The sequence below is a fragment of the Budorcas taxicolor genome, chromosome 5 (genome assembly GCF_023091745.1).
Source record: "Budorcas taxicolor isolate Tak-1 chromosome 5, Takin1.1, whole genome shotgun sequence".
In the NCBI taxonomy this organism is placed as follows: domain Eukaryota; kingdom Metazoa; phylum Chordata; class Mammalia; order Artiodactyla; family Bovidae; genus Budorcas; species Budorcas taxicolor.
In genome coordinates this window covers 81300542-81316722 of record NC_068914.1, presented here as the reverse complement: position 1 = coordinate 81316722, position 16181 = coordinate 81300542, and the positions used below count along the sequence as shown (strand labels likewise).

General features: G+C 39.0%; 1 protein-coding gene across 1 annotated transcript in view; it reads left to right on the top strand.

Moving 5' to 3' along the window:
- TMEM117 (transmembrane protein 117) overlaps positions 1-16181 on the top strand; it is a 604949-nt gene that overhangs the window by 4320 nt on the left and 584448 nt on the right. Inside the window, exons 2-3 of the mRNA XM_052640317.1 lie at positions 9930-10078; positions 10804-10915. The gene's annotated coding sequence lies outside the window, so the exon portion shown is untranslated. The remainder of the gene's footprint in view (positions 1-9929; positions 10079-10803; positions 10916-16181) is intronic.

Sequence of the window (16181 nt, the reverse complement as noted above, 5' to 3'; positions counted from 1 at the left end):
TTAAAGAGCTGTATCTTAAAAAGTTTTTTTTCTTTGTTTATTTTATTTATTTGGCTGCACTGGGTCTTAGTTGCTACATGTGGGATATTTTATTGTGGTATGTGGGATCTAGTTCTCTGATCTGGGATTGAACCCGGACTCCTTTCATCACCAGGAAAGTCCCCTGACTCCCCTTTTAATTCTCCTTTGTCATACTTCAAATGTGATTATTTGCAAGACTACTGAATTATTAAATCACTATGTTTCATTTGTGGGGAAGGACAGGAATTTGGACCTCTAAGGAATATAAATTTTTCCAGTAATTTATTTTGTGTATTTCTTAAATGTCAGCCATGAGGGTATAGAAGACCATGGTGGGTGAACTAGCTCTGGGTGCCCCCATGTGGATGTGGCCTTAGCACGATTCTGTTTGTCTCTTTCATGGGGACAACTACAAAGAAATAAAAGATGATGAGCCTCATAAAGTTCCATAAACTTTAAGAGAGCTGGGCATTTGTGGATATGGAACTGATACTCAAGAATTCAAGACTTCTCTCTGAGCACACAAGACTCAGCCCACGTGTTTATGTGTATCTCGGTTGTTGTTTAGTCACTAAGTTATGTTCAGCTTTTTTGAGACCCCATAGACTGTAACCCGCTAGCCTCCTCTATCCGTGGGATTTCACAGCCAAGAATACTGGAGTGGGTTGCCATTGCTTCCTCCAGAGGATCTTCTCAAGCCAGGGATTGAACCTGTGTCTCCTCCTTTGGTAGGCGGATTCTTTTTCACTGAGCCACCAGGGAAGCCCCATGTGTGTCTTTACTAAGGGACAAATGTGAGCTGACTTCTATGAGAGGCCAGCTGTGGAAAGATAGCCACATAGCTATCTGGGTTGTGTGAACCCAGATAATCACCCACACCCACATTAAAACAAGATTTTTCTTTTCTTGCTAGTAAGTCCTACAGAGAAACTCATATGAAGTAATTAAAAACTTTGGTTTTGTAGATTCAGGTAAATTTATGATTACTGCTTGTTCAGTAGTGATAATATTGTAACATAAGTCAGTTATATGATAAAACTGACTTTAATAATTTTTAAAATGGCTATAATTAATATTTATAAAATTCTTAAAGGTCTAAAGAGCACTGTAACATTTTTTATGTTTAACAAATATTTTATGAAAAAGTTATATGGTATGATATTTTGGAAATAGAATCTTTTTTATAAGTTCCCTGGATTTACCTCTCTTAAATGCAGTAAATCTATTTAGGGAAAAGGCATTCATACACGAAGCAACCTGTGGGTCCACAGAAAAGAAAACAAATTAATATAAAATAATGTACAAGTAAAATATTATTAAAATAGTCTCTATTTGTAATGATAAAATTCTTTGCATAGTAATCTTGGAATATCACTTGTTACTACTTCTGTGAGTCCTATGTCTCTAGGCAAAGCTAGTGGTTCATAGACTACTTATTCCTCAGGTTTCTGTTGTAATAGAATGATAATAATAGTGGTCTTTTTCTTTAAAAGACGAGCTTCTTATATAATACATCTTATGTAAGATAATGCTGTCTTAGTTGTTTCTGCAATACACAGTAAATGCTTGCTAGAAGAATTAAAATATTGTTTGAAGTGGTGATCCATTGAAATTTGACAGTCATTTTATGTACAGAGAATTCTATTCAATAGTGGTAATTATAACAATGTTAGACCTACTGTACAATTGAACTCATAAAATGTATTAGAGACACTGAGTGAAAGTCATGGACCCAAAGAGGTTGATGAACTTTTCCACTAAAATTTTGGTGAGATATTCATATAGGAATTTTATTGTAAAAATGTGAGGCCTTTCATGAGATCTGTTATCCCTGGAAATGAAACTTAAAAAGAAGATAATAGATGTACCATAATATGCCAGATATTTTACTATTTTGTTTAATTCACTGTGTTCCATAACTTACATATTATTGGCTAAATATTTTAGACAAGAATATCTGTTTTAGATAGAGTATATTCCAAATAGGAAAAGGAGTACTTCAAGGCTGTATATTGTCACCCTGCTTATTTAACTTATATGCAGAGTACATCATGAGAAACGCTTGACTGGAAGAAACACAAGCTGGAATCAAGATTGCTTGAAATCTCAATCACCTCAGATATGGAAATGATACCACCCTTATGGCAGAAAGTCAAGAAGAGCTAAAAAGCCTTTTGATGAAAGTGAAAGAGGAGAGTGAAAAAGTTGGCTTAAAGCTCAACATTCAGAAAACAAAGATCATGGCATCCGGTCCCATCACTCCATGGGAAATAGATGGAGAAACAGTGGAAACAGTGTCAGACTTTATTTTTGGGGGCTCCAAAATCACTGCAGATGGTGATTGCAGCCATGAAATTAAAAGACGCTTACTCCTTGGAAGAAAAGTTATGAGCAACCTAGATAGCATATTCAAAAGCAGAGACATTACTTTGCCAACTAAGGTCCGTCTAGTCAAGGCTATGGTTTTTCCAGTGGTCATGTATGGATGTGAGAGTTGGACTGTGAAGAAGGCTGAGCGCCGAAGAACTGATGCTTTTGAACAGTGGTGTTGGAGGAGACTCTTGAGAGTCCCTTGGACTGCAAGGAGATCCAACCAGTCCATTCTGAAGGAGATCAGCCCCAGATTACTTTGGAAGGAATGATGCTAAAGCTGAAACTCCAGTACTTTGGCCACCTCATGCAGAGTTGACTCATTGGAAAAGACTCTGATGCTGGGAGGGATTGGGAGCAGGGGGAGAAGGGGACAACAGAGGATGAGATGGCTGGATAACATCACTGACTCGATGGACGCGAGTCTGAGTGAACTTCAGGAGTTGGTGATGGACAGGGAAGCCTGGCATGCTGCGATTCATGGGGTCGCAAAGAGTTGGACATGACTGAGCGACTGAACTGAACTGAACTGATAGCAAAAATAATATTTGAACTCAGGCCTGTGTATCTATTAACTCCAAAAACTCTAGTAATCTTTTCTTCATAATGCCTATTTACTCAAGGTAGGAGATTAAATGGTCAAAAACACTCTTTTGAATAAGGCAGAAAACTATCTCAAACAAAACTGTATGAGTAAGTTTTATTTTTTAAAATAAGTATTTGAAACAAAATGTATTTTTTGTGTACTGATGACAAATCAGTTGAAACACTTTGCACATCAGCTTAAATGCTGATTTTCAAGTTTCTCCCTGTTATTGTGGATAGAAAACACTTTGTGCCAACTTAGCAGTTTTAAGTGACAAATTGCTTATATTAATATATATATCCTCACAGCACTAAAACACTAAAAATTATATGCAGATGTCCAGTATTGCTATTTTCAAAAATAATGACTAATCCATTAGCTAGTACTTGTGGATATAAGGGAAACAAGAGATTTGAGGAAGTTCATTATCACAGAGCAGGCCACGCTTCTCAAATTTCTCTTACCAAATCCACCCTTCCAGGGACCTAAAGGAAGCTTTCTGGTTAAACAACAAACAGCGCTGCTCCATCCCAAAGAAGAGTGATTTACTGAGGTGAGGGGTCATTCGGGAACCCAGGTGTCACTGGTCCGTGGCAGCAAGGAGCCTGGCCTTGCCTGTAGAAGGCAGTGGTATCAGTGTCGGTGTCAGACTTCACCTTGGCCTGCGGCGAGTGCTGCTCCCAGCACAGCTGCCCCAGTTCTCTCCATGTGACCTGAGATGCTGGCGACTCCAGCTCCAGGAAGTGGCCTGTGAATCAGAGGACAAACCAGAAGGTGAGGTAGGGCCTGTTTTATGTGATTTTCCTATTTCTGTGCCATGCTCAGGGGGGACTGGGGTCAGTGACAAGAGGTACTTAGAATTCAAGGGGACTGGTATGCAGAGGGTGGGGAAAACTGAGAGGATAAAGCCCCTCGATAGAGTATATTATAGGACTCAAATGCCTTCAGAGGTCAGGGGTCCAGGCAGGTAACTCAAATGACTAGGGAAGGCCATTTTGAAGTAGCTGTTTTGCCATTTAAGAATATAGGCACAGCAAGGCCAGTTCTTTAAGTTTTCTGAGAAACTAGGCATTCATTTTTTTGATGTGAAATCTATTTGTTTTTAAATATTTGCAACTAAGTTAGAATTTTCTGTTTTGCTTTGTTTTTTACCTCGTTATGTGGCATGCAGGATCTTAGTTTCCTAACCAGGGATGAATCTGTGTCCTATGCTGTTGGAAGCACAGGGTCCTAGTTGCTGGACCCCAAGTTAGAGTTTTAGAGTAGTGTGAGGTCAAAGAAAATAATTTAACAGGCCTAATTGTTCACCAGTTTGCAAGCTTTGTTATAGGGCAACTATTTGGGACTCTGGAGGGAAAGGACCTGCCACATTCCCTCTGATAGATGGATTTCATTGGTCTGCGATGAGTCCCAAGCATCAGATTACCCTAATGTGAAGCTGAGGTTGAGCCCTACTCACTTAATAGGTGGCATGAGGTGATGGAATTCCAGGAGCTGCAAGGCTGTATCAACAAGGCTTCCCTGGCTGCCTTTTCTCTTGCATTCTCTTATGCGACTTCACCAACAGAGCCATGACTTCAACAATTCCCTCTACCTATGCTTCCCCAACTTAAATTGTACTCAAGAGCCTATTAAAATTACTAAACACACTGCAGGAGATTCTGATTCAGTAGGTGGGTTCTGGAATTTGCTCTTAACACCCACATTATTTTACTGTAACACAGATGGTCTGGAGACCACACTTTAGAAACACTGACTCATAATGGGTACTGTTGGCTGGCACATCTGTTATTTCAGTCTGAGTTTCTTGCCTAAGTTATAGGTCTGCATACACAACTGCCTGCTGGAAATCTCCATTGTCTTTACCTGAATATCTCAAACTTATTGTCTGAATCCAAATGTATTATTTTTCTAAAGCTTGCATGCAGATTTTTTTTTTTATTTCATTAAAATGCATCATCATCAACATAGTTGCCCAAGCTAGATACAGGTACAATCTGCATTTGTACCTTTGGTGGGTAGGGACTAGCATTCAGGATGCAAGGGTATATGGTGGGCAATAGCATGCCCACCAATCAGCTGCTTTCCTATCCAGTTCTTTGTCATGTCTGCTCAACTATCCTCCTGTGGCTTCCTAAGTGTAACCTAGTTCTTCTGGGACAAGCCAATACTAATAACAACTTTATTTACTGAGGTTTACTCCATGCCAAGCACTATTCTAAGTGTTTCATATGTATTAACTCAATCTTTTCTTGAAGCCACTGAATTCTCTGTCTAGTTTTTGGCAGCTCCATAACTCCACGAGGCTAAATCTGCTCCCCATCTAACCAGTTGCCAACTGGGACGTCTGGTTCAAAATAGATATTGTCATCTTCTTCCTACAGTCATACCACCCACTTAACTACAGATCCCAGGATCTAGGATCCCTACTAGGGATTCCCCTAGGGTCTAGGATTCCAGGGATATTGATGGCTGCCTGAATTGAAATAATTTTTAACTCAGTTCAGTTCAGTCGCTCAGTCGTGTCCTACTCTTTACAACCCCATGAATCACAGCACACCAGGCCTCCCTGTCCATCACCAACTCCCGGAGTTCACTCAGACTCATGTCCATTGAGTCAGTGATGCCATCCAGCCATCTCATCCTCGGTTGTCCCCTTCTCCTCCTGCCCTCAATCCCTCCCAGCATCAGGGTCTTTTCCAATGAGTCAACTCTTTGCATGAGGTGGCCAAAGTACTGGAGTTTCAGCTTTAGCATCATTCCTTCCAAAGTAATCCCGGGCTGATCTCCTTCAGAATGGACTGGTTGGATCTCCTTGCAGTCCAAGGGACTCTCAAGAGTCTTCTCCAACACCACACTTCAAAAGCATCAATTTTTCAGCGCTCAGCCTTCTTCACAGTCCAACTCTCACATCCATACATGACCACTGGAAAAACCATAGCCTTGACTAGACGGACCTTTGTTGGCAAAGTAATGTCTCTGCTTTTGAATATGCTATCTAGGTTGGTCATAACTTTTCTTCCAAGGAGCAAGTGCTTTTAATTTCATGGCTGCAGTCACCATCTGCAGTGATTTTGGAGCCCCAAAAAATAAAGTCTGACACTGTTTCCCCACCTATTTCCCATGGAGTGATGGGACCGGATGCCATGATCTTCACTTTCTGAATGTTGGGCTTTAAGCCAAGTTTTTCACTCTCCTCTTTCACTTTCATCAAGAGGCTTTTTAGTTCCTCTTCACTTTCTGCCATAAGGGTGGTGTCATCTGCATATCTGAGGTGATTGAGATTTCTCCCAGCAATCTTGATTCCAGCTTGTGCTTCTTCCAGCCCAGCGTTTCTCATGATGTACTCTGCATGTAAGTTAAATAAGCAGGGTGACAATATACAGCCTTGATGTACTCCTTTTCCTATTTGGAACCAGTCTATTGTTCCATGTCCACTTCTAACTGTTGCTTCCTGCATATAGGTTTCTCAAGAGGAAGGTTAGGTGGTCTCGTATTCCGATCTCTCTAGAATTTTCCACGGTTTCTTGTGATCCACACAGTCAAAGGCTTTGGCATAGTCAATAAAGCAGAAATAGATGTTTTTCTGGAACTCTCTTGCTTTGTCCATGATCCAGCAAATGTTGGCAATTTGATCTCTGGTTCCTCTGCCTTTTCTAAAACCAGCTTGAACATTTGCAAGTTCATGGTTCACGTATTGGTGAAGCCTGGCTTGGAGAATTTTGAGCATTACTTAACTCGCGTGTGAGATGAGTGCAATTGTGCAGTAGTTTGAGCATTCTTTGGCATTGCCTTTCTTTGGGATTGGAATGAAAACACATTTTCCAGTCCTGTGGCCACTGCTGAGTTTTCCAAATTTGCTGGCATATTGAGTGCAGCAGTTTCACAGCATCATCTTTCAGGATTTGAAATAGCTCCACTGGAATCCATCACCTCCACTAGCTTTGTTCGAAGTGATGCTTTCCAAGGCCCACTTGACTTCACATTCCAGGATGTCTGGCTCTAGTTGAGTGATCACACATCATGATTATCTTGGTCATGAAGATCTTTTTTGTATAGTTCTTTGGTGTATTCCTGCCACCTCTTCTTAATATCTTCTGCTTCTGTTAGGTCCATACCATTTTTGTCCTTTATTGAGCCCATCTTTGCATGAAATGTTCCCTTGATATCTCTAATTTTCTTGAAGAGATCTCTAGTCTTTCCCAATCTGTTGTTTTCCTCTATTTCTCTGTATTGATTGCTGAGAAAGGCTTTCTTATCTTTCTTGCTCTTCTTTGGAACTCTGCATTCAGATGCTGATATCTTTCCTTTTCTCTTTTGCTTTTTACTTCTCTTCTTTTCACAGCTATTTGTAAGGCCTCCTCAGACAGCCATTTTGCTTTTGTGCATTTCTTTTCCATGGGGATGGTCTTGATCCCTGTCTCCTGTACAATGTCACGAACCTCCATCCATAGTTCATCAGGCACTCTATCAGATCTAGTTCCTTAAATATATTTCTCACTTCCACTGTATAATCGTAACGATTTGTTTCAGGTCATACCTGAATGGTTTAGTGGTTTTCCCTACTTTCTTCAATTTAAGTCTTAATTTGGCAATAAGGAATTCATGGTCTGAGCCACAGTCAGCTCCTGGTCTTGTTTTTGTTGACTGTATAGAGCTTCTCCATCTTTTGCTGCAAAGAATATAATCAATCTGATTTTGGTGTTGACCATCTGGTGATGTCCATGTGTAGAGTCTTCTCTTGTGTTGTTGGAAGTGGGTGTTTGGTATGACCAGTGCATTTTCTTGGCAAAACTCTGTTAGTCTTTTCCCTACTTGATTCTGTATTCCAAGGCCAAATTTGCCTGTTATTCCAAGTGTTTCTTGACTTCCTACTTTTACATTCCAGTCCCCTATAATGAAAAGGACATCTTTTTTGGGTGTTAGTTCTAAAAGGTCTTGTAGCTCTTCATAGAAACGTTCAGCTTCTTCAGTGTTACTAGTTGGGGCATAGACTTGGATTACCGTGATATTGAATGATTTGCCTTGGAAACGAACAGAGATCATTGTCATTTTTGAGACTGCATCCACCTACTGCATTTTGGACTCTTTTGTTGACCATGATGGCTACTCCATTTCTTCTAGGGAATTCCTGCCCGCAGTAGTAGATATAATGGTCAGGTTGCCACGTCCTCTAAAACAGTGCAGTGCTAGAGTTGGGAGGGCATTCAGAGATTGTCTGGAGCGATTTCCTTATATTACAGACTTGGAAACTGAGGCTTAGGAGTACATAGTGGCTTTCTAAGGGTAAGAAAGATGTAGGAGAGCTGGAGATCAAACCCCAGGTTTCTGTTTCTGTGTTGAATGCTAGAAGGTAAGTTCCCATCATTCTAGGGGAGTTACATGATACAGGGGAGTTTTGCTGTGTATTTTCTGTATCTGCCTACATGTAGAATAGTGCCTGGAACAGTGCAGTGATTGCAAATATATACACCACAGATGTATCTATCTGTGCTAGTTTGGCAACACAGAAAACTCCTTTGACATGAAGAACTGTTGCTATGTTGCAGGAACATTATGTTTAATGTAGTATGTGGATTACTTAGCACCTCTAGCAAAAATGCAATGAAGGAAATAGAAGGTTGTGGCAGCAAAGACCTACCTTAATTATTCTGCACAAATATCCCTCAAGAGAAATCTGCCCTGGCCACCCTTTCTAAAATTTCCATCTTTCTCCATGCTCTGACTCTGCCTGTTTTTCTTTTTTCTTTTCTTTTTTTTCCATTGAAATGTAGTGGACTTATAATATTGTATTAGTTTCTGATATACAGCACTGTGCTTCAGTATGTTTACGGATTATACTCCATTAAAAGTTATTACCAAGATAATGGGTATAATTCCCTGTGCTATGCAGTATCTTCTTGTTGCTTATCTATTTTATATATAGTAGTTTATATCTCTTAATCCCATGCCCCTAATTTGGCCCTCCCACCTCTACTTTTCTTAATCGCATTTCTCACTGCCTGAAGTTTTATCGTTATGCCTTTTGTGTTTACCACCTATACACTCACTAAAACAGGCTATATGAGGGCATAAGCTTTGTTTTTTTCACCACTACATCAAGAGAAGTATCTGACACAGTAGAACTTCCTGAAAATGATGGTTTTACATTTTGGAATGGAAACTTAAATAACATTCAGCACTTTGGCATTTAGAGGCATAATATACCTCTCCAAATAGAAGCAAAAAAGACTCAGGGCTGTACAATGCTGGAGTCATAATGTGAGAGATTGGATAACATTATTCAGAGGGATATTTACAAAAAACACTTTACATTAAGTAAATGACTTCTCCCATGTATTTTTACCCTGTATTGGACGAATAACCCAGTACTGCAAGTAAAACCATGACATTTGGACAGGGGATACTTGCTTATTTGTGAATACAAACATAATAGGTTGAATTCCTCCAAAATTCAGATTCACTTGGTAACTCAGAAGTGATTATATTTGAAACTAAAGTATTTATAGTTTTAATTAGTTAAGGATCTTGAAATGAAATCATGCTGGATTTGGGGCAGGTCCTAAATCCAATGACTGCATCTGATTTATTTATTTATATTTTAAAAAACTTTTCATCTTATATTGGAGTATAGCTGATTAACAATGTTGTAATAGTTTCAGGTGAATAGCAAAGGGTCTCAGCTATATATATATATATATATATATATATATATATATACACACATGTATGCATTCTCCCCCAAACCCTCCTCCCATCCAGACTGCCACATAACATTGAGTAGAGTTTCATGTGCTATTCAGTAGGACCCCATTGGTTATCCATTTCATGGAAAACATATATACATGTTAATCCCCTCTCTCTCCCCACCGGCAACCATAAGTTCATTCTCCAACCCTGTGAATCTGTTTCTGTTTTGTAAATAAGTTCATTTTTTATCATTTCTTTTTAGATTTCACTTATAAGGATCCAATGACTGTATCTTTATAAGAGAAAAGAGAGGAAGATTTGGACACAAAGACACAGAAGAGAAGATGCCATGAAGATCAGAGTAATAGAGCTGACAAGCTGAGGGACACGAGGAACCACTGGGTGTTTCAGGTAAGAAAACATTCTCTCCTAGTGTCTTTGGAGAGAGAAGACCCTGATCAAGATGGTACCTTGACTTCAGAGTTCTGGGCCCTAGAAATATGAGAAAATAAGTATCTGTTGTTTTAAACCACCATTTGTGGTAATTTGTCACAGCAGCCTAAAAAACAAATACAATGAAGACAGGAGATAATTTGCTTACTTGTAGATAGAAGGATGTGGATTGTACCATATAAATTAGTCTACAATATTTTGAAGTTAAGTATCATAATACCTAATTCACTAAGTGAAGATAATGCTTTGAGACTTATCCTTTTTTAAAAATTAATTATTTTTGAAATATAGTTGATTTACAATATTATATTAGTTTAATGTGCACAGCATAGTGATTCAGTATTTTTGCAGATTATACTCCATTTAGGTTATTACAAGATAATGATTATAATTCCCTGTGCTATAAACTATGTCCTGTTGCTTACGTTTTATGTACAGTAGTTTGTATGTTAGCCTCATACTCCTAATGTGTCCTTTCTCCTCCCCTCTTCTCTTTGGTAACCACAAGTTTGCCTTCCATGTCTGTGAGTCTGTTCCATTTTGCATATAGATTTATTTGTATTTTTTAATCCACATATGAGTTATATCATACAGTATTTGTCTTTCCCTGTCCAGCCTATTTCCCTGAGTATAGTATTATCTTAAAGTCTAACCTCATAAGGCTTCCGCATTCTCTTCTACAGTGTACAGGCCCATGTAAGGGATGTGCGTGCTCAGCCGCTCAGTGGTGTCCACCTCTTTGCAACCATATGGACTATAGCCTACCAGACTCCTCTGTCCGTGGGATTTTTCCAGGTAAGAATACTGGAATGTGTTGCCATTTCCTACTCAGGGGATCTTCCTGATCCAGTGATGGAACCTGCATCTCCATCCACATTGCTGCAAATGGCATAATTTCATTCTTTTTATGGCTAAAATTTCATTGTGTATGTATACCGTATATTCTTATCCATGTGAATTTTAGGATTGTTTATTATAGTTCTGTGAAAGATGTCATGGATATTTTGATAGGGATTGCATTAAATTTCTGGATTGCTTTGGAAAATATGGCCATTTTAGCAATATTAATTCTTCCAATCCGATAGCATAAGTTATCTTCCATTTTATATATCATTTTCAATATCCTTCATCAGTGTTTTATCATTTTCAGAGTATAGATCTTTCACCTCCTTGGTTTATTCCTAGATATTTTATTCTTTTTGATGTGATTAAAAATTTTTTTTTCTCATTTTGATATTACATTATTGGTATAGAGAAATTCGGGCATCCCAGGTAGTGCTAGTGGTGAAGAACCCAGCTGCCAATGCAGGAGACATAAGAGACACGAGTTCAATCCCTGGGTTGGGAAGACTCCCCTGGAGAAGGAAATGGCAACCCACTCCACTATTTCTGCCTGGGAAATCCTATGGACAGAGGAGCATGGTGGGCTACAGTCCAAATGGTCGCAAAGAGTCGGACATGACTGAAGTGACTGAGCACATACGCAGTACATACACATAATCAACAGGTTGCTATATATTAATCTTGTATCCGGCAACCTTACTGAATTCATTTACTCTAATACTTTCTGGGTGGAGATTTTAGGGTTCTCTATATGGAATATTATGTCATCCTTAAATAGTAACACTTTTACCTGTCATTGTTTGCACAGACTTAAACTTTTTAATGATATCCTAAAACTCAGAGGAGTGGGCCAGGCAGGCCTCTGGGATGAGCAGCTATGATGGAAGAGAGGGCCTAGGCTTTGAAAATAGGCTTGCAAAGCCCCTCCTTATTTTTCCAAAAGTTGAGACAGTTGAGGGTGGGGGGGATGGCTCCCCTTAACCCTTAAAGTAGGCAGGGAGAACAGCCCTTCTAGCCTATGGGCAGAGTTAAGCTACTGTTTTTCATTTCATGGCTACATGAACACATGGACATTTTCTTCAAATACAGAAGTAAATCATTTTCATTTCTTAATTTAAAAAATTCCTGCTGCTAATTATTTTTCTTATCTTTTGTTTTACTCTCCCATATCCTGTCTTCCTGCCCTGAGGCTCTTAGTGCTAAAATAACTGGAACTGAAAAGTCCCTTTTCAACCAACTGGCTGTCCCTACTTCTTCAAAGACATTATTCACTATCCCATACAACCTGTTCCTGTGAATGAGCCATAACATTCCTGATTCTTCCAGCTTCTTCTCCATATCCCTTCTTCCCACTTTCTCTCCTACTGGTCTTTTCTCTCTCCCCTGCTTCAGTGTGTGCTGACCAAAAACCTTATGAGTAATGAGCATTGTTTCTGTGTATTCCCCTTTGCCTGGAATTTCTTGTTTCTCCCTTTCCTGCTTATCTAAATTCTTGTTATCCTTCAGTGTTTACTTCAAACATCTTCTTCCATCTGGTGTGATACAGCAATTCATAAGGATGGCTTTATTCTCCATTGCAAATTTCTATAGACCTTATGTTCAAGTTGAATGCATTTGGCCTTCATCACATGTCACCTTTCATTAGTATTTATGGTGATTTTAATCCATCTCTTGTCTGCTTATTTACATCATGAGTTTCCTGCGGAGACAGACATGCTGTGTTTATCTTTGAAACCTCAGCACCTTGCAGTGCTTTAATGGACTAGTTGCCTTGGATAGGTTTATAGGTTGGGTGGTGTATTTGGTACGTTACATGAAATTAAGAGGGTTTTTTTTCCCCTCATTTTTTTTCTGTTTCTTTTTTTTAAATTATGATAACACATTTACAGGAGTCTTGGAAAATACAGAACATAGTCACATATATTCCACTATATGTTACCATTATTTTTAAGTAGATAAATTAAGATTTTTAGTTGGAGTTGCAATATCAAACTCTCAAAAATTAACAGAATGAATATTTGGAAAAGTAGAAGGATATAGTAGATCTGAAAAGCACTATGAACCAATTTGACATAGGTAAGATTTATACAATTTTCACACAAGAGTAGGATACAAATTCTGTTCAATTTCCCACAGACCATAAACCAGGAGACACTGGAACATCTCTAGGGACATAAAACAAGGTACAAAAATCTCATGCTCTAAAGCTATTGAAATCAAACAGAAACTGTTCTCTTATCACTGTGGAATTATGTTAGAAATCAATATCAAAAGATACCTGAAAATAACCCACATATTTTCAAGTGCAATGTGACACTTACCAAGCGAGATCTTTGACTTAATTATTGAAAGCCTCAATAAAGTTTGAAGGCTGAAAAAACACAGAGGGTGATTGCAGGGAAGAAAGCATTTAAATGAGAAATTAGTATCAAAATGAGAAATTAATATCAAAGATACTTAAAAAAAACCCCATGTATTTGGAAATTAAATATCCACTCTAAAATGATAGGTATATCTAGAAGCTATAACAAGGAAAATTAGAAAATATTTTATCAGAATAAAAAATAAAAGAGAATTTATCAGAATTTGTTGCATGCAGCTGAAGCTGCTAATCAAGAGTTTTGAAGTCCCTCAATCTAGCCTCTCCCCCTTGGGCTGTCTATGAAACTGTCTAAGTGGATCTACTGGAAACAGTCTGAAGAAGAAAAAAAAAGGCCATTTGTTTTAGGAGAAATGAAGCAGGAAGAAAGTGAAGGTCAGCTCAAAACTTCCCAAAGGCAAATTTGCCATTTAAAACCAGCAGTCACATTCCTGTGGATGAAGTCATCCCCAACCTCAGTCAAGTGCTGCTTCCTGGAAGTGAAGGGCTGGTCAGCTCTTAGGGCCTCTGTATATGTAAGAGTGGGTGTGAGGCAGAAGGGAGAGATCAAGAAGAGGCAGTAGAAACAACTAAAGTGAGTGGGCAGTGAAACAATTGACCCTCTCGGTCATCATAGCAGAAATGGCTCTTTAAAGGAACTGCTGCATTTATGCAGATTCTTCAGGATGGGCATGAGACAGGGCAAATGCTGGCCACCAAGCAGGTGACAGCTCTACTCTTCCTATGACTGCTAGTCTATGCTTTGTTTGCATGACTCTTTTGTTTTACAACCTGTACAGAAAAATCCCTCTGCCAAGCCCTTTATAGGCTAAAGTGGGGGCTAGGTGAATCAGTCATTTGGTAAAAGAAACTCCATGGAAATATAAGCAGGGCAGGGAGGAGATAAATAATTATGATAATAAGAAGATCATTTATGGAGAACTTATATGAACCAGGCCAAATGTTAAAATTGTAAGACATTATTTAATCCCTCTAACAACCTATAAGGCAAGTACTACTAATGTATAGAGGTTCAGTAATTGGCTTAATATCACATTGCCACTATCTGGGCAGAACCAGGATCCCACAGCAAAGGCTCTAATGGTCCAAGCAGTAGACATGTGATGGTCATCTTTCCCCAAGCAAAATTCAGGACCTGCGGACTAACTAAAATATATCAGAGTACACTGTGTACCATGGGGATAGACATTCACAGTTAGGATTGCTGAGAAGAATCCTGGCAATAGGGTCACTGGCCTTTAAATACCAGAAGAAAATTATGGATCAGCTTCAAATGTCTATTCTTGCCTCTTTGGCAACAGGAAATTGTGCTGTTTGTGTTTGGAGTGTGCAATTAATATCAGTCTGACTGACCTATTGGAAGTTAAAAATAGTTTTGCTTGGAGTTCATCAAATCATTGATGAAAGGGTTTCCTGGTACACTTGATATGGATTACAGATGCTTCCTCCTATAGTTTCCTTTTGGTTTCAAAGGTCCATTTAGAGAGGATCATTTGGTCTGATAAAAAGTTTTCACCAAATTTTGAAATGTATATTGAGCTTGTCTTTTTCTTTTTTTTTTTTTCAAATGGAGTATAGCTCTATTATTAGTCTAATGGGATGAGGTAAACAGTGAAACATAATCTCATGTGGTTACTTCTAATTTCTGCACTTGGTTGGATTTTACAAAGAAATTATATGTAAACAAGACACATTTGAAGCCTGTCTATCGGCAGGGTTGACTCTGCTTGAGGAGGTGGAGTAGGCAGATGATTGGAGTTCATTTGAGAGTTTCCTACTTCCACTATTCCTATCATTGCCTGGACATTGTCTGAAACTGGGGTCAGTTTGCTGCCTATAAAGAAAAGAAATGGAGTCGTTTGGTTAAAATAAGGATGGGCTAATGGGAGATACATAGCCCTGCCATCTTGGCATCTTTCTGGGGCTTGTGTCTATACCATTTTCAAACACTGCTGGCCAACATTAGAGAAATGATTAATTTCTATGAGTAAGCAATCATCATCTGTGTACTGGACCAATAGACTTTGACCTGAAAGAAGGTTTTCATAGCACAATAAAGTTTGATGGGAAGGAAGAATGACCTTTATTGAGCACCCATTATGTAACTGGTATTGTATAGGAGTCTTATACATATTAAGGCATTTAAAACTCCCGATAGGTCTGTGTGGTAGGTAGCAACTGGGATGGAAAGAGACTAGAAAATAAGGATAACAGTAACATAATGATGAAGAAAAGAAGCCCTAGGGATTCTTATTGTAGTTTTATAGTAGCAATTTGCTCAGGGTGTGGCTAGGGTTGTAGTGGAACCAGATTCAACACCAATAGTCCCTATTCCAGATCTCTAACTGTAAAAACCCATACCCCTTTTGCGATACACAGGAGGAAGTATAAGATGAGAGGTTGAAATCTGGGCTGATGAGATCCGTTGACTGGTTTCTGATCCTTACTCCACCGCTCGGACCAGTCATGAGATCCTGTATGAACTGATCAGTCTCTGTGTGTCTCTTTCCTCAAAGGTAAACATGGAAGGGAAACTAACAGCAGCTATCTATCTCACAGGCCTGTTGCAAAGATTTTAACACTTTAATACATGAACTGGGTGTGGTGCACAATAAGCCTTCAATAAATCAGGCTTTTATTGTTGCATGTTATTGTGAGAAAGATCAAATGTAGAGGCTATTGCCCTGTCTGGTTGTTAGGGCTGAACTGGAGATCCTGGGTGGGTAAGACCCTTGTAGGCAGATCCTTTACAATCTGAGCCACCAGGTAAGATCCTGGCTTACCAAAGCAAAGGACACACGCCTCTTGATCAGTGGTAAAAAGGGAACATTGTTATTG